We start from the raw sequence: 27508 nt of genomic DNA on the forward strand, positions 1-27508 counted from the left end.
GGCCCCATACTGGCAACATTTTTGGGCCCCCTTGAGGCTCCGCCTCCACCCCTTGAACCTTCCACAGTCCCACTGCCCACTCTTGGAAAAACGCCACTTCTGCACTCTGTCCTCACTTATCACACCTTACCAGTTCCCAGTGAACACCAGATCACACACATAGCCAGCAGCTTTTGTTTTGGCCAAAAGATTTTTAAAGCCGCCACCACGATGATGTAGACTCTTCTGGCTTTTAACATTTCTTAAAATATCCAATACTCTTTTTAGGTATATTTTTATTTATTTTTCTTTAAGAGAATGTGTCACATACATTTTTTAAAGTGACCAATAATACAACATACAAGGATGAAATGCCATCACACCATGACCAGACCATATATTACCACCACATAGTGACCAAATAATACCACATACAAAGGACAAAAACCGTCACACCATGACTGGACCACATATTGCCACCACATAGTGACCAAATAATACCACATACAAAGGACAAAAACCGTCACACCATGACTGGACCACATATTGCCACCACATAGTGACCGAATACTACTACTGATCATCAATAAAAAAAAACACAATACTAATATTATCATAAGTGCCATTATACACGGGAGCTCTGTACATAGTATACAGTGTATAATGTAAGTGTACAGGTAATACAATGATCACCGGTGACATTATACACAGGAACTCTATATATTGTCAGTATTTAGTTAATACAGTGATCACCAGTGACATTATACACAGGAGCTCTGTATATAGTGTATAGGGTACAGGTAATACAGTAATCAGTGACATTATACACAGGAGCTCTGTATATAGTGTCAGTTTACAGGTAATACAGTGATCACCAGTGACATTATACACAGGAGCTCTGTATATATTGTCAGTATACAGGTAATACAGTGATCACCAGTGACATTATACACAGGAGCTCTGTATATAGTGTACAGGTAGTGACATTATACACAGGAGCTCTGTACATAGTATATAGTGTCAGTGTACAGGTAACACACCGACTCACCGGTGACGTCTCTCGAGAAGTCCTTCATCTTGGCTTTTCTCCTTCATCCAGCACAGACCGCCATCACTTCTTCCAGCCAGGACTCGTCGCTGTATAAAATGTAAGTGTACAGGTAATGCAATGATCACCGGTGACATTATACACAGGAACTCTATATATTGTCAGTATACAGGTAATACAGTGATCACCAGTGACATTATACACAGGAGCTCTGTATATAGTGTATAGTGTACAGGTAATACAGTAATCACCAGTGACATTATACACAGGAGCTCTGTATATATTGTCAGTATACAGGTAATACAGTGATCACCAGTGACATTATACACAGGAGCTCTGTATATAGTGTACAGGTAATACAGTGACATTATACGCAGGAGCTCTGTACATAGTATATGGTGTCAGTGTACAGGTAACACACTGACTCACCGGTGACATCTCTAGGTGAAGTCCTTCATCTTCGCTTTTGTCCTTCATCTTCGCTTTTCTCCTTTATCCAGCACAGACCGCCATCACTTCTTCCAGCCAGGACTCTTCGCTGTATAAAATAACACAGTTATCTAGAGCACATTCCCCAACTTTTACATTACACAGCTGAATACAGATGTACACCCACCATTAATATATTGTTATTATGCAACCCACCATTCCAAATATAAATTGTAATCCACCACTACGTCCCCACTAACTATAAATAGCCACTTCCCCACCTAATAAATATATAAATTAATTAGAACCTGTGCTCTTTCCCCCAATTTATTACCAGTCACACTCCTGCATCCTCAACGCCCCCTACTCTGTACCTCCTGCTCCCCCGATTCATTATATTTACATGCCCCCTCTGCCCCAATTCATTATGTCATGTCCGTGCTCTCCCCCCACCCACTATTCATCATCATTTACTCCCCCACTCCCAATTCATTATGTTCTCTCCCCACCCCCAATTCACCATTTGCTCTCCCCACCCTCCACTCCCAATTCTCCACCTGCTCTCCCCACCCTCCACTCCCAATTCCCCACGCGCTCTTCCCACCCTCCACTCCCAATTCCCCACGCACTCTTCCCACCCTCCACTCCCAATTCCCCACGCGCTCTTCCCACCCTCCACTCCCAATTCCCCACGCGCTCTTCCCACCCTCCACTCCCAATTCCCCACGCGCTCTTCCGACCCTCCACTCCCAATACCCCACGCGCTCTTCCCACCCTCCACTCCCAATTCCTCACGCGCTCTTCCCACCCTCCACTCCCAATTCCCCACGCGCTCTTCCCACCCTCCACTCCCAATTCCCCACGCGCTCTTCCCACCCTCCACTCCCAATTCCCCACGCGCTCTTCCCACCCTCCACTCCCAATTTCCCACGCGCTCTTCCACCCTCCACTCCCAATTCCCCACGCGCTCTTCCCACCCTCCACTCCCAATTCCCCACGCGCTCTTCCACCCTCCACTCCCAATTCCCCACGCGCTCTTCCCACCCTCCACTCCCAATTCCCCATGAGCTCTTCCCACCCTCCACTCCCAATTCCCCACGCGCTCTTCCCACCCTCCACTCCAAATTCCCCATACGCTCTTCCCACCCTCCACTCCAAATTCCCCATGTGCTCTTCCAACCATCCATGTGCTCTTCCCACCATCCATGTGCTCATCCCCAAGAAATTTAATAAATTCTATTTAAAAAAATAAAGTTGTCATACTTACCTCTCATACGATCCCTGAAGCTGTACTGGCATCCTGGCGCAGCTCCCGCTCTCTGCAGGCGCGTATGCCATGAGTCATCACATATAGGCCTTCACCAGCGTGTCACAGGGGAGGAGGGACTCTCTTGGAGCTGCTGCACAGCTGTTCAGTGTTGAAGGCTATGAGGGCTCCTATGGCCCCTGCGCCAGGAGAGGTACGCGCGCCGGGTTCTCCTGACTTCTGGTTAGGTGACAGCGCGTACGCCTGACCAGAAGTCAGGAAAAGTAGGCAGTTGCTGGAGCTGTGTGTGTGCACAGTGCGTTTTTTATGCGGTAAATCCACGCGGAATTGGCTCCAAAAACGCACTGCAAACATTATCCCAGCATTTTCTATGAGATTTTGCAAGATCTGTGCACATGATCAGGATTTTTCCTTACAGAATTTCATGTGTGGTAAAAGAAGCAGCCTGTCCATTCTTTTTGTGTTTTTGCCTGTGTTTTTCCTACACAATGGATTGTAAAAAACGCATGGCAAATCTGCAGGCAAAAACAAATGAAAACGCATCAAAAACGCTGCGGAATTTCGGCAAACAAATACTGATCGTGCACACAAAAAGGAAAAATATCACAAAAAGCTCCTGAATTATCCAAATAATGTTGTCCGGAGTGGTTTTGAAATCTACTTCTATGCCAAATAAACTACAGGGCTGAGTAGATCAGGATACAGGGAAATGAAGGAACACAATGCTTTCCCTAAAGGAGAGATGTCAAACTAAAATACAAAAGGGGGCCAAAATAAAAAACTTGGACAAAGTCACGGGCCAACCTTATTATTTATTAACAGCCCTCCACACAGTATAATGGACTCCAGATAGTCCCCCATACAGAATAATGGGCCCCACATAGTCCTCCATACAGAATAATGGGCCCAACATTGTTTTCCAAACAGTATAATTGGCCCCACATAGTCCTCCATACAGAATAATAGCACCACATAGTCCTCCATACAGAATAATGGGCCCCACATAGTCCTCCATACAGAATAATGGGCTCCACATAGTCCTCCATACAGAATAATGGGCCCCACATAGTCCTCCATACAGAATAATGGGCCCAACATAGTTTTCCATACAGTATAATGAGCCCCACATAGTCCTCCATACAGAATAATAGCACCACATAGTCCTCCATACAGTATAATGGCACCACATAGTCCTCCATACAGTATAATGGGCCCCACATAGTCCCCCATACAGTATAATGAGCCCCACATAGTCCTCCATACGGTATAATGGGCCCCACATAGTCCTCCATAGAGAATAATGGGCCCCATATAGTCCTCCATACAGTATAATGGGCCTCACATAGTGCTCCGTACAGTATAATGGGCCCCACATAGTGCTCCATACAGAATAATGGGCCCCACATATTCCTCCATACAGAATAATTGGCCCCACATAGTCCTCCATACAGAATAATGGGCCCCACATAGTCCTCCATACAGAATAATGGGCCCCACATAGTCCTCCATACGGTATAATGGGCCCAACATAGTCCTCCATACAGTACAATGGGCCATACATAGTCCTCCATACAGTATTATAGGCCCCACAGTCCTGCATACAGAATAATGGGCCTAACATAGTTTTCCATACAGTATAATGGGCCCCACATAGTCCTCCATACAGAATAATGGCACCACATAGTCCTCCATACAGTATAATGGGCCCCACATAGTCCTCCATACAGAATAATGGCACCACATAGTCCTTCATACCGTGTAATGGGCCCCACATAGTCCTCCATACAGTATAAGGGGCCCCACATAGTCCTCCATACAGAATAATGGGCCTAACATAGTTTTCCATACAGTATAATGGGCCCCACATAGTCCTCCATACAGAATAATGGCACCACATAGTCCTCCATACAGTATAATGGGCCCCACATAGTCCTCCATACAGTATAATGGGCCCCACATAGTCCTCCATACAGAATAATGGGCCCCACATAGTCCTCCATACAGTATAATGGGCCCAACATAGTCCTCCATACAGTATAATGGGCCCAACATAGTCCTCCATACAGTATAATGGGCCCAACATAGTTTTTCATACAGTATAATGGGCCCCACATAGTCCTACATTCAGAATAATGGGCCTAACATAGTTTTCCATACAGTACAATGGGCCCCACATAGTCCTCTATACAGAATAATGGCACCACATAGTCCTCCATACAGAATAATGGCACCACATAGTCCTCCATACAGAATAATGGCACCACATAGTCCTCCATACAGAATAATGGCACCACATAGTCCTCCATACAGTATAATGGGCCCCACATAGTCTTCCATACAGAATAATGGCACCACATAGTCCTTCATACCGTATAATGGGCCCCACATAGTCCTCCATACAGTATAAGGGGCCCCACATAGTCCTCCATACACTATTATAGGCCCCACAGTCCTCCATGTAGAATAATGGGCCCAACAGTTTTCCATACAGAATAACGGCCCCACATAGTTTTCCATACAGTATAATGGCCCCACATAGTCCTCCATACGGTATAATGGGTCCCACATAGTCCCCCATACAGTATATTGTGCCCCATATAGTCCTCCATACAGAATAATGGGCCCCACATAGTCCCCCATACTGTAGAATGGGCCTCACATAGTCCTCCATACAGAATAATGACCCCACATAGTCCTCCATAAAGAATACTGGCCCCACATAGTCCTCCATACAGAATAATGGCACCACATAGTCCTCCATACAGTATAATAGGAGGGCTGTGCCGGCGTCGCGGGCCAAATATAATCGCCCGCGGGCCAGAGTTTGACATGTGTACCCTATTGTATCTGTGTATTGTCTCAGCACAGCAGGCGGGTGATTGCCTCATTTTGGGCACATTATTATTGTATCTAGCCCATGGGGCGGTTTTAAACGTTTTGTCAGTGTTTTATTTTGTGCTACTAATAAGCATGTCTGCAGCACGCATTAGGCATAAGGGAGCATCATAGTGACAATATACCCGAGGCATCCACTCAATGTAAAATTCACAGAACCTGCTGTTATTATATGGAGGAATAAAGAATTGATATATGAAACTTCCTATGGAGCGCTGTCTTCAATTGGTTCAGTGTTTTATTTTGTTTGATAAAGTGTTTATTTGATCATCTATACCATATACATACTTGCTTTTCTTTTCTGTATAGTCTTTGTATCCCATTTTACACCTATACAGTGGAATACACCAAGTCCCTAATTGAGGATGTTTTTGACTGTTTTTCTGCTGTGATACACCTTCAAATGTTGCACATTTTTTGTGCAACCCAAAGTGGCAAAGAAATTATGCAAGTTTTCATGTTTTTAGACCAATCCTGACCAGCTTAGAATAAATGGTCAGGGCATGGCTTAGTTTGCCCATCAAATTCATGGAAATTTATGCCACTTTTGTGGTTTTAATTTCACCAGAAGTGTACTCCAGTCCCTGTCTGGAGCAATATTTCTGGTGGAGGTGTGCAGCATTTGTAAGATGTGCCTAATTCATTCATGAGTAGTGTTGAGCCACCCCCGTAGTGTTCGAGTTCGGTTCGGTTCGTCGAACACCCGTGTGTTCGCCGAACTGTTCGTCGAACTGTTCGTCGAACACCTTCGAACACCGTTAAAACCAATGGCAGGCAAACAAAAACACATAGAAACACATAGAAAACACCTTCAAAGGTGTCCAAAAGCTGACAAACTGCTCAGAAGACATAACTAACACATGGAAAAGTGACAAGTACATATAGTCATGCGAAAATAAAAGAGGTGGAGGAGTAAAAGGAGGGGGAGACACAGATATAGGCATGTCATGCCCTTCTAAAATCCAAAAAGTGAGAAGCCGACACGGCCAGTCCGCTCCTGCCCGTGCCACCTTCGTGTCGCCGGGTTTGTGCCAGAGCCGCGGTGAACCCTGACGGCCAGCCCCCCTCTCCCAATACTGGTGCCTGTCCGCTGGTGGGTCGAGCGAGCCCCCCTGTGGTGGAGGCAGCTCTAAGCTTTTTAATTTAAATTGTCTCTCTAATTTGAATGAATACACTTTAAATCCATTTACAAGGATCTATTGGAGGGCAAGTCTCATGCCAGCAGCCGCGGTAATTCCAGCTCCAGTAGCGTCCACTAAAGCTGCTGCAGTTAAAAAGCTTTTATAAGGATCGAGCTCGGCTGTCCACCGCAAGGCATCCTACTGCCAGTCCCAGCCCCTATGCCTTGGGGTGCCTCCTGATGCTCTTCACTAAGTATCCCATGGTCCCGAAGCATTTCCTTTGAAAAAATTAAGTGTCTAAACTACAGGTGGTGCAGCTTGCTTAACAGCCGGGATAATCCGCTCACTAGCAGACACTGCTACTAGGCACAAAGTATTTCCTGGGCTAGATGCAGTTAAAAATTTGTAATTAGATACTCTCGTTGGATGCTGAAAAAGCATTCCATAGAGTCTCCTGGCACGCCATATATGATTCTCTTAAAAAGCTTGGGGTAGGGGTCTAGGGGACCCTTTTATAGCCAAAATCACGGCCCTGTATCGCAATACGTCACCTAGGCTGAAGATAAATGGAACTGTAGCACCCTGAGGGCTCGGTTGCTACAGACGTATTGCACCTCACCCAGAGGTGTGATATCTCACTCTCAGGTAAGGATGGAGTGTGGATCAGGACCCGACACCTGCATGCATTACACCACATTGCCGTGGGGCAGGGCGACCAATATGCCCCTGAGATGGGCACGACAGTCCCTGTCCCTGGCTGGAGAGGGGGGAGGGAACACTGAGGAAGGGGAACCCTGTAGTGCAGGAGCAGGGAGGAAGCAGTTCCTGGGTGCATTGAGAAGGGAGTATAAAAGGTGGGCACCATCTTAGTTCAGTGCAGAGAAGTCTGAGCAGAGGTGGCAGGGAGCAGGGGCTCTGCATGAGCTCTGCTCCGGAGGCGGGCCTAGTAACAGAGGCCCAGGCCTGGAAGAGGGAGAAGGAAGGAAGAGGAGCGGAGAAGGCTCCAGGAACGAGGAATGAAGGGATCCCAGGGGTGCGGACGGGCGAGTCGCCACCGCACGCCCGAATCCACCTGCGTGGAGGGGTCAGGCCAAAGGGGGAGACCGGTCCCCGAACTAGTGGAGGCAGGAAACGACCCTCAGCTAGAAACCGGAGGCTCTGACATTTTATGTGGCGCAGCCCCTCGCTACACCCGCTAGGAAGGCACCACATAGGGTCAGGGAAACTGGCGCCAAGTTTACCAAGAGGAGGCCCGAGGCAGCCGGACAGAAGTGTTGGTAAGAAAGGCCAGACAAAGGACACACAAAGGGGGTCCTGTGAAGTGCTCCAAAGTTATCTGGGAGTTGTCTGAGCCCCTCACCTGGTGAGCACAGTACGACGTGGGCAGCCGTTACCTGCAGACGTGGTCTGGATAATAAGAACTGTGAGTAAAGGCCCTGAACTGCATCACTGACTCCGTGTCGTTACTGCTGCTGCCCTGCACCATCACCCCCATCCTCCGCATACACTGCCCTGAGGCTATACTCCTCCCGTGGGGAGTTATGCTACGCTCTGCTGCACCCACAACACCAGCCTCAGTGGTCTGCCCTGTAGCGGCGGTTCACTCTGACCGCAATCCACGGGTGGCGTAGTCGGACATTTAAACATGAAAACCACATAAATAGTTCCGCCACTGGTTTGACCGCCCTGAGCCACGGAACCGGGTCGCCGCCACGAAGACTACAACCACCAGCATCCACCAAAAAGGGTCCGGCTCCGGGTGTCCCAAGGCCCAGGGGGTGCGTCAGAACATTTTCATCACCTTTCACAATCACCAATGGGACAAGGCAGGGATGTCATCTGTCCCCTCTCTTATACATCCTAGTGACGGAGCACCTGCTCTCATCAATTCGCCATAACCCCAATATTAGGTGGATTGAGGTGGGAGGCACCGAGTACAAGTGCTCTCTATTTGCTGATGATGTCCTAGTATATATCACTCAATCACATATATCCATCCATGCTGTTATGGCTGAAATAGATCACTTTGTTACATGGTAAAATTTTAAAATCAATGCAGCGAAGTCTGAGGCCCTCGATGTCTCCCTCCCCAAATCCATATAGGATTCCATCCAGTCCAACTTTCCCTTTGCCTGGCCCTCACAGGGTATCAAATACTTAGGAATTCCTATTCATAGAGACCTCTCCCATCTATGTTATCTTAATTTTGGGCCCTTTATTGAACAACTGCATACAGACCACGGTTGGCAAGTTAGAACTGTAAGATTCACTACGTGAACCACTGGTGTTTTGTGGAAAAGCACATGTACACTGCGTTCCAAATTATTATACAAAAAGTGTTTAGGAGTGATAAGGGAAGAATTTGTTTGTCAGTTAAACTCATTGATGGTGATGTGTGTCAGGGCTCTTTATATCACTGTAAGCAATTGCAGACACCTGTGCTAATTAGTTTGGCAGGTGTGTCCAATGAAAGGCAAGACTACTTAAGAAGGCTCTCTCACATTATTAAGCAGCCTACATTTTCTGCCAAAATGGGAAAGAAAAAGGATGTGTCGGCTGCTGAGAAGCAACAAATTGTGGAGTGTTTAGGTCAAGGCATGACTACAATCAACATTGTGCGATGATCAGGATGAAGTGTCTTGGCAATCAAGAAGTATGTAGCTGATTCACAGTACACACGTGTGCGTGCTGATAAGGGCAAATTGAGGACTCTTTCCTACAGGCAATTACGTCAGGTTGAAAGAGCAGCGGCAAAAAAGCCTTGTCATAGCAGCAGACAAGTTTTTGAAGCTGCTTGTGCCTCCAACGTCCCCCGAACAACAAGATGCAGGGTCCTTCAGAGGTTTGCAGCTGTGCATGCGCCATCCTGTCGACCTCCTCTATCTACTTCACACAAGCAGAAACGGCTCCAGTGGGCCAAACATTACATGAAGACTGATTTCAAAACTGTTTTGTTCACGGATGAGTGCCGTGCAGCGCTCGATGGTCCAGATGGATGGAGTGGAGGATGGCTGGTTGATGGACACCCCACGCAAACACGGCTACAGCGCCAACAAGGAGGAGGTGGAGTAATGTTTTGGGCTGGAATCATGGGGAGAGAGATTGTCGGCCCCTTTAGGATCCCTGAAGGCGCTAAAGATGAACTCCATAATGTATGTGGATTTTCTCAAACAGCACTTCCTGCCATGGTTCAAGAAGAAGAACCGTGTATTTCACAGCAAGATCATTTTTCTGCATGATAATGCACCATCTCATGCTGCACATAAAACATCTGCATCTCTGGCTGATATGGGCATAAAAGGGGACAAACTTATGGTGTGACCCCCATGCTCCCCTGACCTCTACCCCATTCAGAACCTTTGGAGCATCATTAAAAGGAGTGTCTATGATGGCGGGAGGCAGTTCACATCTAAGCAACAGCTCTGGGAGGGTATTCTGTCCTCATGCAAAACAATTGAAGCAGAAACCATCCAAAACCTGACAAATTCAATGGACGAGAGAGTTCAGAAGCTCCTTTCGAACAAGGGGTCCTATGTGAAAATGTAACATCACCTAGAATAAAGTTTTGAGTTGAAAACTGTTTGATTTCAGTTTCTAACAACCTGCTAATGCTTATAATTTCAAAAATGACCATTTTTTTGGTCTTTATTAAAATGAAAAGGTTGATCGAAAAGTTTGGGGGATCTAAGAGTGTGGCAACCCAGTAGTCATGATTACTTCGAATTCTGACAATATGAGGGTCATGCTGCAGGTAGTGCAGCAAGAAGGCACTTATGTGCCTTGCGCATCTCGGAGCCCCAAAATTATTTTCCGGGCTAGATGCAGCTAAAAATTATTTTTAATTTTAAATCTGGTGAAGCTTTAGTATAGATGGCCTAATAGGATCAGTGCTGCACACTGCTACAAAGCCCAAATTATTTTCCAGTCAAGATACAGATAAACATGATTAGTAATTTGAAAGCTTAAAACGGTTGGTAGGGTGATTTTAACCAATCATCAAGCTTTTACTCTCCCCAGGATGACACAGGGGTAGAAAAGTCGTTTCGGATCCATGATTTGTTCATCTTTATGAACGTGAGTCTGTCTACATTATCAGTGGAGAGCCGCGTGCGCTTATCTGTCAGCACACCACCAGCAGCGCTGAACACACGTTCAGACAGAACGCTGGCTGCGGGGCATGACAAGATCTCCAAGGCGTAAGTGGCTAGCTCCGGCCATTTATCCAGATTGGAAGCCCAAAAAGAGCAAGGGTCCAGTGACACAGTCGTGGCTTCAATGTTTACTTGGAGATACTCCTGTACCATCGTCTCTAGGCGTTGACTATGTGTCAGACTTCTTGTCTCCTGTGGCCTTGCAAAGGATGGGCTAAAAAAGTGGTGAAATGATTCCGCAAAATTGATGTTACCAGCAGATACTGTGGTTCTGTTACGGTTTGAGTGCTGAACACTTGACGGTCCCACGGTTGGCAAGTTGGAACTGTGAGATTCACTACGTGCACCACTGGTATTTTGTGGAAAAGCACATGTAAGATTCTGCAACAGTCTCTGCTGATACTCCTGCATGCGTGCATCCCTTTCTATGGCAGGAATAATTTCTGCAAATTTACTTTTGTACCGGGGATCTAACAGTGTGGCAACCCAGTAGTCAGGATTATTTCTAATTCTCACAATTCGAGGGTCATGTTGCAGGTAGTGCAGCAAGAAGGCACTCATATGTGTTGCGCATCCAGGAGCACCAAGTCCCTGTTGTGTTGGTGGCGAGGTAACAATCATGCTTCCTTCCTCTGTCCTCTCCCCCCAACCTCGCACAACAGAAATGTGATCAAGGTCTCCCTCATCTGATGAGTCTTCCATCAGTTCGTCCTCCACTTCTTCCTGGGCTCCTGCACCTTCCTCACTAGTTTGGCTGCTACCATGCGCCCTGGTAAAACCATCTCCCCCACCCTCACATGCCTGCCGCCTTGGTGCTGCCGACCGTCTGGACCTTGCAGATGTTAGCCCTTCCGCATACAACTCCTCCTCCTCTACTTCCTCCACCTCCTCTTGTGCCACCACCTGACTCCGAATTCTGTTTAACATGTGCTCCAGCATGTAAATCACCGGAATAGTCATGCTGATAATGGCATCGTCAGCACTAAACATCTTCGTCGCCATTTCAAAACTGTGCAGAAGGGTGCATAGGTCCCTGATCTGAGACCACTCCTCCAGCGTGATTTGCCCCACCTCTGAATCTCGTTGGCCCAGGCTATACGTCAGAACGTATTGCACCAGGGCTTGTCGGTGCTGCCACAGTCGCTGCAACATGTGCAGAGTTGAATTCCACCGGGTAGGCACATCGCATTTTAGCCGGTGAAGTGGCAGGCCCAACGACTTCTGTAGAGATGTAAGTCGCTGAGCTGTGGGATGCGAACGGCGGAAGTGAGCACACAGCAACCGTGCCCTCTGCAGAAGGCCATCTAGTCTGGGATAGTGGGCTAAAAATTGCTGGACAACCAGGTTCAACACGTGAGCCATACAAGGCACGTGTGTGACATTGCCCCGGCGAAGGGCCGCACCCAGGTTTGCAGCATTGTCGCACACGGCCTTCCCTGGTTTCAGGTCCAGTGGAGACAACCATTCATGAAATTGGTTCTCCAGAGCTGACCACAACTCCTCAGCTGTGTGACTCACATTTCCCAGACATTTCAATGTAAAAACCGCCTGATGACGTTGAGCCCTACTGCCAGCATAGTAAGGAGGTGTGCAGGATCCCTTCTGCGCAGTTAGAAAGCTTGTGGCATGACCAGACAGGCTTTGGGTGCAGGTGGAAGACCGAGAGGAGGTTGAGGAGGCAGAAGCAGTGGAGGAACTTTGACATAAAGAGGATTGACGCACAACTCGTGGGGACGGCAAGACTTGGACAGCAGCCCCTTGTCCTGCTGTCACCATAGTTACCCAGTGCCCAGTCAGCGACATGTAACGCCCCTGTCCATGCCTACTCGTCCAAGTGTCTGTGGTGAAATGCACCCTGTCACACACAGAGTTTCTCAAAGAAGCGGTGATGTTGTGTGCGACATGCTGGTGGAGCGCAGGCACACCTTTCTTTGAGAAGTAGTGCCGACTGGGCATCTGGTACTGGGGCACTGCGACGGACATAAGGTCTCGAAAATCCTCTGTGTCCACCAGGCGGAAAGGCAGCATTTCTGTAGCCAAGAGCTTGCAGATGGTGAAATTCAACCTCTTAGCTTTCTCATGGCTAGGAGGAAATGGTCTTTTACTTGTCCACATCTGAGGGACCGAGGGCTGGCTATTGTGCTTAGACGGGGTTGATAAGGGTGTCCCCGGCAAACTGCCGGTCTGTGAGGAAGATGCAGGCGGACATGTTAGGTTGCCTTGATCCAAAGGTGGTGCTATCGATGTCGGACAGCGCTCAACACCAGCTGGTGTTACCACCTCCAAAGAAAATGATGACCTGCCAATCACGCTGGCTGTTGCGGGTAAAGACGTGGCAGGTCTGCGCCCCAAAACAGGTGTGACTGCTGTCCCCCCAGTCACAGAGGATGAAGAGGCCGCGGATGCACAAGATATGGCAGACGGTGATTGGCCCGGCCGGCTAGGCCGCATTGTAGCACACTGAGCTTCCCACTGCAACTTATGCTTCATGTCCATGTGCCGGTTCATGCATGAAGTACTCAAACTATGTATTTTTTGGCCTCTACTTAGCTTTTGCTGACAAATGTTACAGATAACACGAGTTGGGTCATCTTTATCGATCTGAAAAAATGCCCAGTCTATGCAAGGCTTAGCACCCATGCGACCTGAAGAGCCACCACGACTTGTGGTGAGAGGCAGAGTTGTGTTTGAGGATGCAGTTGTTGACGTGCTTCCAGTACTACGTCTCTGTCCAGGAAGGCGCAACCTGACCTCGTTGTCACTAGCATCTTCCTCCACCTCCTCTGCTGACCTCATCTCTTGGCTGACTGTGGGTTGACAGTAAGTGGGATCTCCGACCTCATCATCATCACCCTGTGCGTTATCACACCCGTCGTCCTCAGAGCCAACCTGTTCCTGCCCTGACAAAAAACTAAAGTTGTCGCTCCAATCAGGTATTTGAGTCTTATCATCGTCTTCCTCATTGTCTCCACCAACAGGAGTTACAGTTTGGGAATGAGGGTCTACATTATGGTCAGAACCTTCTGCGTCTGGTCCTGGATCCGACTCATAAAGATTCTGGGCATCAGTGCAGATCATTTCCTCGTCTGGATTCACAGAAGCGCTGGAGTCGACCTCTGATTCCCAGGCTATAGTATGAGTAAACAGCTCTGCAGACTCAACCATCTGTTCTACCTCATACTCAGACGGGCAGCTGGAGATTTGGGAGCTGTGAGGAAGCAAGTGCGATTTGGGTGACACCTTTGAGGACTGGAGTATTTGTGATGTTGAAGTTGATGTGGAGGAGAGCCCACTTAAAGGAGCACTTGATATCCGTTGAAGCACCTGCTGTTTTTGTGCCTCATCTGGAATTTGTAGCGATTGGCGTGGCCGTAAGAAAGGGATCTTATCACATTGTCCGCTAAAAGAAGTAGACATTTTAGTTTGGCTGGAAGATGGTCTTTCTTCTGCAGATGTTACTGTTGCTTTAACACCTACCCCACGGACACAACCTTTTTTCCCCTTCCCAACACGCCTATTCCCCTTTCCACCAGCAGCAGGCCTTTTTCCACTCATTTTGGTGGTTAACTAATTCACAACTCTGGAGTTGTTTGCACAAAAAAACAATGGATGGTAACCGAGCAGAGCTGAGTGGCCAAACTGTGGTATTAGGCCAAAACTATTGGCTGGGTTAGATGCAGAAAAAAATTATTTTGAATTTGCAACCTGATGGAGGTCAGTATAGATGGACTAATAGAGAAAGTCCGACACACTACTAGAAGGCCAAATATTTTTTCAGAGGTAGATGCAGAAAAAAATATATTCAGTTTGCAACCTGATGGAGGTCAGTATAGATGGACTAATACAAATAGTCCCACACACAGCTAGAAGCCCAAATATTTTTTCAGAGGTACTGTAGATGCAGATAAAAATTATTTTTAATTTGCAACCTGATGGAGGTCAGTATAGATGGACTAATAGACCAAGTCCCACACACTGCTAGAAGCCCAAATATTTTTTCAGAGCTAGATGCAGAAAAAAATTATTTTTAATTTGCAACCTGATGGAGGCCAGTATAGATGGACTAATAGACCAAGTCCCACACACCGCTAGAAGCCCAACTATTTTTTCAGAGCTAGATGCAGAAAAAAATTATATTCAATTTGCAACCTGCTGGAGGTCAGTATAGAAGGACTAATAGAACAAGTCCCACACACTGCTAGAAGCCCAAATATTTTTTCAGAGCTAAATGAAGAAAAAAATTATTTTTAATTTGCAACCTGATGGAGGTCAGTATAGATGGACTAATAGACCAAGTCCCACACACTGCTAGAAGCCCAAATATTTTTTCAGAGCTAGATGCAGAAAAAAATTATTTTTAATTTGCAACCTGATGGAGGTCAGTATAGATGGACTAATAGACCAAGTCCCACACACCGCTAGAAGCCCAAATATTTTTTCAGAGCTAGATGCAGAAAAAAATTATTTTTAATTTGCAACCTGATGGAGGTCAGTATAGATGGACTAATAGACCAAGTCCCACACACCGCTAGAAGCCCAAATATTTTTTCAGAGCTAGATGCAGAAAAAAATTATTTTTAATTTGCAACCTGATGGAGGTCAGTATAGATGGACTAATAGACCAAGTCCCACACACTGCTAGAAGCCCAAATATTTTTTCAGAGCTAGATGCAGAAAAAAAATATTTTTAATTTGCAACCTGATGGAGGTCAGTATAGATGGACTAATAGACCAAGTCCCACACACTGCTAGAAGCCCAAATATTTTTTCAGAGCTAGATGCAGAAAAAAATTATTTTTAATTTGCAACCTGATGGAGGTCAGTATAGATGGACTAATAGACCAAGTCCCACACACCGCTAGAAGCCCAACTATTTTTTCAGAGCTAGATGCAGAAAAAAATTATATTCAATTTGCAACCTGCTGGAGGTCAGTATAGAAGGACTAATAGAACAAGTCCCACACACTGCTAGAAGCCCAAATATTTTTTCAGAGCTAAATGAAGAAAAAAATTATTTTTAATTTGCAACCTGATGGAGGTCAGTATAGATGGACTAATAGACCAAGTCCCACACACTGCTAGAAGCCCAAATATTTTTTCAGAGCTAGATGCAGAAAAAAATTATATTCAGTTTGCAACCTGATGGAGGTCAGTATAGATGGACTAATAGAATGATGCTATGCCCAAAAGATTTTACTTCACTAGGTGCAGTAAAAAAATTGGTATTCTATACACAGGTGTTATATCTTGCAACACAGATAGGCTACTCCACTGACTAACACACTCTGCAATAGGCCAAAAAGGATTAGCTTTGCTAGATTCAGCCAAATGCTGTGAAAAAAACTTGCACAGCACTGGCACAGACCTGCCTGGCAAAAACTGATAGGAACTCATGTAACCTAGTCCTGAAAAGGACTCCAATTACAATTAGTCTTTACTCCCACAACCTATCTATTTAAGAGCACAGACCTCCCTGATAAAAGTCGTAGGAAATGCTGTAACCTAGTCCTTAAAAGGACTGCAATCACAACTATTCCCTACTCCCAAGCTATCTGTATATTTGTGCGAAAATTGGCTTGAAATTAACAAGGTATAGCGCACACAGCAACAGCGGTGCCGTCTAACACGCAGCTGCAGCAGTGAGAAAATGGTGGCGACGGGGAAAATGGCTTGGTCTTATAGGGCAAGGACATGTGACATACACTGCCAATGACACATGCCCTTGCTTGTGTGAAAAAAAGCACTTCGCTCCGTGTGTGCGCTGCTGATAGGCTGACAGATTGCACCTCCCCACTGCAAATGCGGGAAAGAGAAAAAAAAATGGAGATCTTCATTGTTCCTGCAGAGATCCATCCCCTGCCCCTCCCCCCACCCCGCTGTACACTCAAACTGCGTATTAACATTAATTTTCATCATTACTGAGAAAAAATCCAGTTATGATTTTGGTGCACGAACAGTTATCGAACATAACCTCGAACAGCCGAATTTTTCTCAAATTGTTCGTGTTCGCCGAACGGCTCGAACACCGCCCAAAACAGCTCGAATTTGAGATTGGCGAACAGTTCGAGCAGAACAACGCTCATCTCTATTCATGAGTTAGTCAATCTCACTCCAGCAGTCCCGATCATGAAAGGGATTATTAGTGATTTTGCTTATTTGTTGCTATGGGCCTAAGAACTTATAGGCAGGTAGTTGCTATTTGACTGCTCCTGCCTGCGATTCTGCAGCTTCAGGTGACATCACTTTGACAGAGTAACTCTTCCTCTTCTGCTCTGCTCTGTTGATGAGGCGTCTTTGCCAACATAATGCTAATTGGAAACCAGCTCCCTGCTCCGTAACTGCAGGGAGACAGCTGTCAATCAGCATGACGTTGGCAGTGACGCCTTATCGACAGAACAAACCCGAAGAAGAAGAGCTACTCTGTTGACATGAAGTCAAATGAAGCAGCAGAATCGCTGGCAGGAGCAGTCCATGACCTCTCTGAGACGACGAGATCGGCACTCGGCAGCACAAGCAGGTAGTTAGCAACTAGTTCTTGGCTCCATAGCAAAAAATAAGCAACTATATCCTCTTTAAGATAGACGTGCCAAATGGCAGTCTTAATAAATCGGGCCCTAAATGTATACATCAGGAGATCATGTGTTATACCTCTGATGCAGGCTCTAGACATGATGTGACCAGAACCCATGGCCAAATTCAGCCGTCGGTGTGTATAACGGATGGGACATGAGTGGCATCATATTCTAATCATGGACCCAATCTTTGAAAGGTATGAGTTTGGTCTACGAGTCGGAGCAAATTTGGACATGTCACTGCTTATTTTTAAGGACCATTGGTCTGCAAAAAAAGAGGTGTAAGCATCTAAAGGTCGTAATGTGTCCATTGAGATCCATTAAAAGAACAGAATGGTGTACAGATGAATGAGGCCTAACATTGGTCACTATTACACAACACGAGTTGAACATCCTTCTTCTATTCTCTGCTATGCACGTTCTAAGCCCGGGTTTTTCAATAAATGAGAAGTGACAGTTTCACGATTTCACTCTGCACCAAAGTTTCAGAAAGCTGTAATCTCCTGTGATCAAAACTTTTCTATAGAAGCTTTACTGTGCATGTGACTGTACTGTTGTGTTCCAGCCTTGTGGAATCTTCTGTAAAGAAAAATCTGAATATCCCAAAGGAAAAGTGGAAGATATTTCCATAGCAATTAAAGAAAATACCAACAGTTCTACTTTTCTATCAACATTTTCTACAAATATGTGAGGCGCTGAAGCTGAAAACTGTACTAGACCGGAAGTGGCAAAACGTTTTCACAGTCTGTTTCAATTTTTGAGTTGCAATGATTTTACTGAAACATTCACTCAGGTCCCATAGAAGTTCATTCCTCCTGGAACCCACTCCAAATTTGACAGATCAAGTCAAAAAGTTGCAAAGAACGTTTAAAAAAACTCTTCAAAACCTCTTAAAAAATATTTAAAGAAAAACTATCATTTCCTGAAGCATTTTCAGGTTGAAAAACTTGTCATGTTGAACACCTCAAAAATTATCTGTGTGAACATTGGTCTAGATTCATCTAGTCCGGTGTTTTTTATGGTGGTCTTGCAGAGGGAGCAGTGTGGAGTGCGAAGCACTTGATTAATGAATGAATGCTTGCGTCTATTAATGAATCAGGCGAGTCGCAAAAAGGCACAGAGTAAGAATTGTGGCCTAAGGCCACGGCCCCACTATCAGTATTTGGTCAGTATTCGGTCAGTATTTTTTCTCAGGAGTGGGAGCCAAAACCAGGTGAGGAACAGTCAGAGAAAAGGTATAACAGAAATAAGTCACCAATTCTGCATTTATTACCCACTCCAGGTCTTAGCTCCCAACTCGTGAGAAAAAATACTAACCAAATATTGATAGTGGGGCCGTTCCCTCAGGAAGACTGCCGCTCGTCATGAATGCGATGAGAGGTGGCCAACTTTCCCAGTCACACCCCATTCTGCCCACTTTGTTGGCGCTGCGGAAAATGACATAAAAATACCAAAAGTCACAAAATAATGGTTCAGCTTTGTGGAATGAAAAAGTTTTGCGGCTTTTCAAAGAATTCTAGTTGAAAAAGTTTGATGAATCTGGGACATAGCCTTTCATTGTCAGCATGGCCTTTCAAACACAACCCCATAAAAAAACGTTAACCATTTTAAAAAAACATTTTTAAATGCAGCATTTTGAGCTATTAACCATTTTCATTATGTCCTGCTCCAAGCACACAGCTGATCTCTGGGGGGGTTTCTCGTAGTTAAAAAACGGATTGAATTTTATCCAATTTTGTTCCCTGCATCCGTTTTTACCATTCACGTGCCGGCTGTTTTTATTACGTGCAACCAGTCTGTACACGGATGGAACATGGTATCTGTGTGCGACTATTATTTTTTTGCGGACCCAAAAACATGAATGGGAGGCTTTGGTCCACAGATTTGACCAAAATAAGATGTCTCAGTTTTTTTTATGTTGACCAAAAACAGATGAGGCTTTAGACTCATTATCTGACTCTAAAATGTTGTCCAGTTGGGACAACCACATTAATATATGTACCCCGTGATCGCAGTACCTGTCGCAGCAATGTGCATTCAGCACAAGCAAGTGAAAGTGCAGCTGTGTTGGTACTGCAATGAAGGACAAAGGTGCCCACAAATTTTCACGCATATATTGATAGCCTATAAAAATGAGAGGTATTCATAGCTAGTTCCTACAAAATCCCTTTAGGTTAAGTTCCCACGATGAGTTTTCGACACTGCGTATTTTTGCTGTGCAAAAAAACGCAGCGTCTTAAGCCAGCCATAAACATTAGATGGCTATCTGCCGAACAATGGTTTGGCTGACAGCCATCTCAGTCGACTCTCCCATAATGGGTGCTCACTCGGCCGAGCGCTCCTATGATCTCTATGAAAAAGCTGCTGTCTGAAATGTTGGCTGGCAGTTATCTCAGGGAGAACAATGCTATCGGCAGTCAGAAAACAGACATACACGATCAACATCTCTCCCAACGATCAGTCGGCCGGTGCACCCAAACACGTTAGACCATCGGCCAAACCTGTCGATATCCGCAAGTTCAGCCGACATTAGTCTACTGTGGATGGGGGCCCTTACAGTTCCAGCAAAATAGATGGGATTTATAGAAATCTCATGAACACTCTGCTTTTTCTTTAGGTCGTAAGCAGTAACATAGAACAATACAGTACAATTGTGCCATAAGGGATGAGTGATTGCATGACCAGCCATCCTGCAGTGGGGCGTGCTTCACTAACACTGATACTCCATAGAGAGTCGTCATTCATAAATAGTAATTATGAATATGTATAACATGATGCAATATATACATGTGACACACTACTGACCTCTCCTAATTCCTGTCCTAGGCCAGGGATGTGCGTGCTGCGATGTGTGGCCTCATTATCTCATTGCGTTAAAGGGATTAAGAATCAGGATTTTGTCAGGCTTTCCAGATGGCCAAAGTAGTGTTAAAATTGTGTTTGATCATTTGTTACCTATTTATATAAGTCAGAACATAAAAGCAAAGATAAAGCTAATCATCTGGATACATTAGGATTTTCATAGACATGTATAATACAGATTTTTATACAGCAGTTCACCATTTGCTTCTGAGATTATATTCAGAAATCCAAGACCTTTTCTAATTTAAAGATACTGTATGAAATCCGATTGCCAAATCCCCTATTAGGAAATTCTGAGTTAATAGTAGCGGCCCCTTATTCAGCGCTCGCATGAATCAACCAGAGAAGAGAGGAATTAGTGAGGATGCTGCTTTCCCTGGACGACCCAACATGTCTGCACATTGCACTGATACATAGAGGAGTCGGTAATAGATCATTTTTCCTTGTGGTGGCACTGCACAGAAATGAAAAACGTACCTTCATGTTCTTATACAGATTATCCAAGTAGCAGGACAATCTGTGATCAGTTTAATGTTGGTAGACAAAAAGAAATTAACCAAAGAGGAAAATAAATTAACCAAAGAGGAAATCACCTGAAATGGTATTAGTAAACTTTAGGGAAATTTTTTCTTATGGATTTTATGAGGAAAAAAAATAGAAAAACTTCCTGGTTGTACTGCGAGAAAATAAAAAAGAACAAAAAAAAAGCTGCACACATTAAAGGGTTATTTCAGCTTTGTTCACTTCCGGAGGAGAGCAGGGCCAGTGGTGTCACGTCTACTGATACTAGCCGGGATGCATGTGCGAAGGACGTTATCATTAGGCCACGGCTCCACTATCAGTATTTGGTCAGTATTCGGTCAGTATTTTTTCTCAGGAGTGGGAGCCAAAACCAGGTGAGGAACAATCAGAGAAAAGGTATAATAGAAACAAGTCACCAATTCTGCATTTATCACCCACTCCTGGTTTTGGCTCCCACTCCTGAGAAAAAATACTGACCGAATACTGATAGTGGGGCCGTGGCCTTAGATGTTACATCACGCCCATTCACCTCCCAATACAGAAGTGAGCCGGATTAATACTTTAAAAAGGGTTTTTTCCAAGATTTTGTCTTTCTTTTCCTAACAGCAGGAATTGCAATGCAAATAAAAAGTATGTGATTGTTGCAGCCAATTTGTGCCATGCGTGGATGGCGCTTCATTACAGTAGAGAAGCAAACACAGACTGGCAGAGACAACGAAAGCTTTGGAAGATTTAATGGTGAACTATAGTTCATTTTATACTTTGTTGCATTTGCTGCTGTAAGAACAGTTTTGTAAAATCCTGGAAAGCTCTGTAGAAGGCATAACGTGTTCAAGCATGGCTTTGCCAATTCCTTCAAATTGACTTATTATTGGAGTCCCCATCATTGCAGGATGGATGAAGCTGATGTAACAGCAGGGAGTCTTGTGGACTTCTGCTCCGTAAGTGGAATTCAGGCTGCCATTGCCCTTTATACTGATAGGTTCAGGGAGCAACAGCAGGGGATGCAATTATTCTTTATTTTCAAGTACAGCAACAGTGTATTTGTGCCTTTTATACCTCCGCACACCTCTAATACTGAAGATCACATGGTTGGTAGGTACGGTAGCATTACAAAGTCTGTAGGTTATGCCTGTTGTGCCCTATGCCCTTTTCAATCTTTTATTGCTGTTGTTTAAAAGCTGAAAGACCCTGGACTAGTTCTGACGTTCATGTGGACAAGTTTCTACAAATCTGCAACTGCTCAGAATTGCAGAATAGAAGCCCATCACAAAGACGCAGTGTGAGTTGCCACATACCACAGCTTCCTCCTGTGTAGCTAAAAACAGAATGCAATTCAGATAAGATACTGCAGACTTCACTTTTTTTAAAAACCTTGTGATTAAAATAGGCATCATGTGCATTATTTTATTAAAGGGGGTTTTCCATCTTCAATTTTTTTTTACCCCATTGTCATGCCCTATGCAAAATAATAAATTCAGCTGTATTCACCTTCTCCTGCACCAGCGCTGGTCCTCCACTGCGTCTCAGGGCTCGCTCACACAAGCGTAGAACTAGGACACGTGCTATGCAATGTTTTATCGATTAGCACTTGGCCCAATGTTACATTGGGTACGGAAAGTATTCAGACCCCTTTAAATTTTTCATTCTTTGTTTCATTGCAGCCATTTGGTAGATTATAAAAAGTTATTTTTTTTCTCATTAATGTACACTCTGCACCCCAACTTGACTGAAAAAAACAGAAATGTAGACATTTTTGAAAATTTATTAAAAATTAAAAACTGAAATATCCCATGGTCATAAGTATTCAGACCCTTTGCTCAGTATTGAGTAGAAGCACCCTTACATAGTTTACTTAGTTTATAAGGCCGAAAAAAGACAAGCATCCATCCAGTTCAGCCTATTTCTTGTGCACTGCAGCTATTCCGCAGCGTTGATCCAGGGGAAGGCAAAAAAAAAACATGCGGTATAGGCCAATTTACATCATTGAGGAAAAATTCACTTCCCGACTCCAATCTGGCAGTCAGATTAAATCCCTGGATTAATTAAATATCACTAAGCATAAGATGTAATTTTATTGTTCTCAAGAAAGGCGTCCAGGCCTCTCTTGAACTCATTAAGTGAGTTGGACATCACCACTTCCTCTCCCAGAGAGTTCTAGAGTCTCATGGCTCTGACCGTAAAGAATCCCCTTCTATGCTGGTGCAGGAACCTCCTTTCCTCCAGACGCATAGTGTGCCCCCTCGTCTTTGTCACCATCCTTGGTATAAACAGGTCATGGGAGAGATCTCTGTACTGCCCCCTGATGTATTTATACATGTTTATGAGGTCTCCCCTAAGCCTTCTCTTTTCCAACGTAAATAGGCCTAATTTTGACAACCTCTCTGGGTAGTCTAGTCCCTCCATTCCCTTTATTACCTTAGTCGCCCTCCTTTGTACCCTCTCTAGCTCCAATATGTCTTTCCTGAGCACCGGAGCCCAGAACTGTGCACAATATTCTAAGTGCGGCCTTACCAGCGCTTTATACAGAGGAAGAACAATGTTCTCATCATATGCCCCTATTCCTCTTCTGATGCATGCCATGACTCTATTTGCCTTCGCAGCTGCTGCCTGACACTGGGCACTCCAATTTAATTTGCTGTTAACCAAGACGCCCAGGTCCTTCTCCATGTCAGATTTCCCCAACGGTTTCCCATTTAATATGTATGGGTGACTGCTGTTTTTCTTTCCCATGTGCATGACCTTACATTTATCGGCATTGAACCCCATTTGCCATTTTTTGGCCCAACTCCCCAATTTATCTACATCCTCCTGTAGCTGTGCCCTATCCTCATCTGTATTAACTACTTTACAAATTTTATTATCATCTGCAAATATTGCTATTTTACTATGCAACCCTCCATTAGATCATTAATAAATATATTAAATAATATAGGGCCCAAGACAGACCCTTGAGGCACCCCGCTAGTAACCCTGACACACCCTGAGCTTACTCCATTGATAACCACCCTCTGCTTTCTATCACTCAGCCAGCTATTTACCCACTTGCACACATTATCCCCCAGACCAAGCATTCTCATTTTATATACCAACCTTTTGTGTGGCACGGTATCAAACGCTTTGGAGAAGTCAAGGTATACAACATCCACTGACTCTCCCCGGTCCAGCTGTGAGCTCACCTCCTCGTAGAAGGCGATCAGGTTTGTTTGGCAGGAGCGATCCCTCATGAATCCATGTTGATATGGAGTTAGACAGTTATTATCATTAAGATATTCTACAATAGCATCTCTAAGAAATCCTTCAAACAACTTACCCACAACAGACGTTAAGCTTACTGGTCTATAGTTCCCAGGGTTACTTTTAGACCCCTTTTTGAATATTGGTATCACATTTGCTTGGCGCCAGTCTAGCACCCTTTTGAGCTAGTACAGCCATGAGTCTTCTTGGGAATGATGCAGCAAGTTTTTCACACCTGGATTTGGGGATCCTCTGCCATTCTTCCTTGCAGATCCTCTCCAGTTCCGTCAGGTTGGATGTTGAATGTTGGTGGACAGCCATTTCCAGGTCTCTCCAGAGATGCTCAATTGGGTTTAGGTCAGGGCTCTGGCTGGGCCAGTCAAGAATGGTCACAGAGTTGTTCTGAATCCACTCCTTTGTTATTTTAGCTGTGTGCTTAGGGTCATTGTCTTGTTGGAAGGTGAACCTTTGGCCAGGTCTGAGGTCCAGAGCACTCTGGAAGAGGTTTTCATCTAGAATATCTCTGTACTTGGTCACATTCATGTTTCCTTCAATTGCAACCAGTCGTCCTTTCCCTGCGGCTGAAAAACACCCTCATAGCATGATGCTGCCACCACCATGTTTCACTGTTGGGATTGTATTGGGCAGGTGATAAGCAGTGCCTGGTTTTCTCCACTCATACCGCTTAGAATTATCACCAAAAAGTTCTATATTCGCCTCATCAGACCAGAGAATCTTATTTCTCATAGTCTGGGAGTCCTTCGTGTGTTTTTGAGCAAACTCTATGCAGGCTTTCATATGTCTTGCACTGAGGAGAGGCTTCCGTCGGGCCACTCTGCCATAATGACCCAACTGGTGGAGGGCTGCAGTGATAGTTGACTTTGTGGAACTTTCTCCCATCTTTCTACTGCATCTCTGGAGGTCAGCCACAGTGATCTTGGGGTTCTTCTTTACCTCTCTCACCAAGGCTCTTCTCCCACGATTGCTCAGTTTGGCTGGATGGCCAGGTCTAGGAAGACTTCTGGTGGTCCCAAACTTCTTCCATTTAAGGAATATGGAGGCCACTGTGCTCTTAGGAACCTTGAATACTGCAGAAATTCTTTTGTAACCTTGGCCAGATCTGTGCCTTGCCACAATTCTGTCTCTGAGCTCCTTGTGCAGTTCCTTTGAGCTCATGATTCTCATTTGGTCTGACATGCACTGTGAGCTGTGAGGTCTTATATACACAGGTGTGTGCCTTTCCAAATCAAGTCCTATCAGTTTAATTAAACACAGCTGAACTCCAATGAAGGAGTAGAACCATCTCAAGGAGAATCACAAGGAAATGGACAGCATGTGACTTAAATATGAGTGTCTGAGCAAAGGGTCTGAATACTTATGACCATGTGATATTTCAGTATTTCTTTTTTACTAAATTTCCACATTTCTGTTTTTTTTCAGTCAAGATGGGGTGCAGAGTGTACATTAATGAGAAAAAAAAATTTACTTTTTAAAATTTACCAAATGGCTGCACTGAAACAAAGAGTGAAAAATGTAAAGGGGTCTGAATACTTTCCGTACCCACTGTATACTATGGGGCAGTGCAGATCTGCGTTTTTTTCTCATGCCGATTCAGGATGAGTATAAAATCGCAGCATGTTGCGGATGGCTCTGCAAATCGGACCACACGCACCCATACAAGTCTATGTATGCGTGTAAAACTCCGATGCCATCTAAGTGCAGACTGATTTATGCGGACACAGACAATTGTGAAGATAGAGAAATTAAGTTCTCCATCTTCTCCGCATCTGTGATATGATTCTCTCTTACTGGAACAACACAATCATCTTGAACTGTCCTCCCACCTCTCCTCCTGCTCGCTCTTCAACCACTTACAATCTGGCTTCCGAACACATCATTCCACTGAAACTGCCCTGACTGAAGTCACCAATAACCTACTAACTGCCAAATCCAAGCGACACTACTCTGTCCTCCTCCTCCTACACCTGTCACCTGCCTTTAACACAGTACACCATTACCTTTTACTACAGACTGTCTCATCTCTTGGCATCACAGACTTGGCCCTATCTTGGATCTCTTCATACCTAACAGACCGGACATTCAGCGTCTCCCACTGACACAACACCTCCTCATCTTGCCCCGTATCTGTTGTTGTCCCCCAAGGTTCAGTTCTAGGGCCCCTGATTTTCTCCATTTACACCTTTGGCATGGGAAAGCTCATAGAGTCTCTTGACTTTCAGTATCACCTCTATGCTGATGACACACAGATCTACCTGTCTGTATCCAATATCACCTCCCTACTAACCAGAATCCCATAATGTCTGTCCTCTATTTCATCCTTCTTCTCTGCTAGATGTCTAAAACTTAACATGGATAAAACAGAATTCATCATCTTTCCACCATCTCACTCAACCCCCCCCCCCAACAGACCTATCCATTAAAGTCAATGGCTGCCCACTCTCCCCAGTCCCGCAAGCTCGCTGCCTCGGGGTAACCATTGACTCTGATCTCTCCTTCAGACCACATATCCAAGCTCCTTCCCCTTCCTGCAGACTCCAACTCAAAAATATTTCCCGGATAGGCACATTGCTTAATAAAGAATCTGCAAAAACACTAGGGCATGCCCTCATCATCTCCTGCTTCGACTACTGCAACCTTTCTCCTTTGTGGCCTCCTCTCTAACACTCTCGCACCCCTCCAATCTATCCTAAACTCTGCTTCCCGATTAATCCACCTATCCCCCCACTATTCCTCGTCCTTTCCTCTCTGTCAATCCCTTCACTGGCTCCCCATTGCCCAGAGACTCCAGTTTAAAACCCTAACCATGGCATACAAAGCCACCCACAACCTGTCTCCTCCATACATCTTTGACCTAGTCTCGCGGTACTTACCTGCACGCAACCTCCGATCCTCACAAGATCTCCTTCTCTACTCCGCTCTTATCTCCTCTTCCCACAATCGCATACAAGATTTCTCCCGTGCATCCCCCCCTACTTTGGAACTCTCTACCCCAATATTTCTGACTCTCGCCTACCGTGGAAACATTCAAAAGGCACCTGAAGACCCACCTCTTCCGACAAGCCTACAGCCTGCAGTAACCCTCACTCCACCACACCGCTGCAGGACCAGCTCTACCCTCACATACTGTATCCTCATCCATCCCTTGTAGACTGTGAGCCCTCACGGGCAGGGTCCTCTCTCCTCTTGTACCAGTCGCTGACTTGTATTGTTCATGATCATTGTACTTGTATTTTATTATGTATACCCCTTTTCACATGTAAACTGCCATGGAATAAATAATTAATAATAACAATAATCAGATCACAGTAAACTGACACTCGGCTCAGACTCTGATCAGAGTTTTAGCCGAGTGTCATTAACATAATCGATCCGATTCTCTCGGAAGAGAAACATCGCTCATCACA

The 27508-nt window shown here is 45.1% G+C and overlaps 1 protein-coding gene across 2 annotated transcripts in view; it reads right to left on the minus strand.

Moving 5' to 3' along the window:
* Nucleotides 1-1025: 1025 nt before the first annotated feature.
* The window catches only part of AIRE (autoimmune regulator), a 121674-nt gene continuing 95191 nt past the window's right edge, over nt 1026-27508 (minus strand). Inside the window, exons 1-3 of one of the 2 annotated variants that reach the window (XR_012318168.1) lie at nt 2724-2789; nt 1457-1565; nt 1026-1116 (exon numbers count right to left, since the gene is read on the minus strand). The gene's annotated coding sequence lies outside the window, so the exon portion shown is untranslated. Of the gene's footprint in view, nt 1117-1456; nt 1566-2723; nt 2790-27508 lie in introns of those variants that run through there. The other variant, XR_012318169.1, reaches the window with a different exon arrangement.

Source organism: Phyllobates terribilis, unplaced genomic scaffold (assembly GCF_046119375.1).
Source record: "Phyllobates terribilis strain yellow unplaced genomic scaffold, ASM4611937v1 Scaffold_3__8_contigs__length_932513732, whole genome shotgun sequence".
Taxonomy (NCBI): domain Eukaryota; kingdom Metazoa; phylum Chordata; class Amphibia; order Anura; family Dendrobatidae; genus Phyllobates; species Phyllobates terribilis.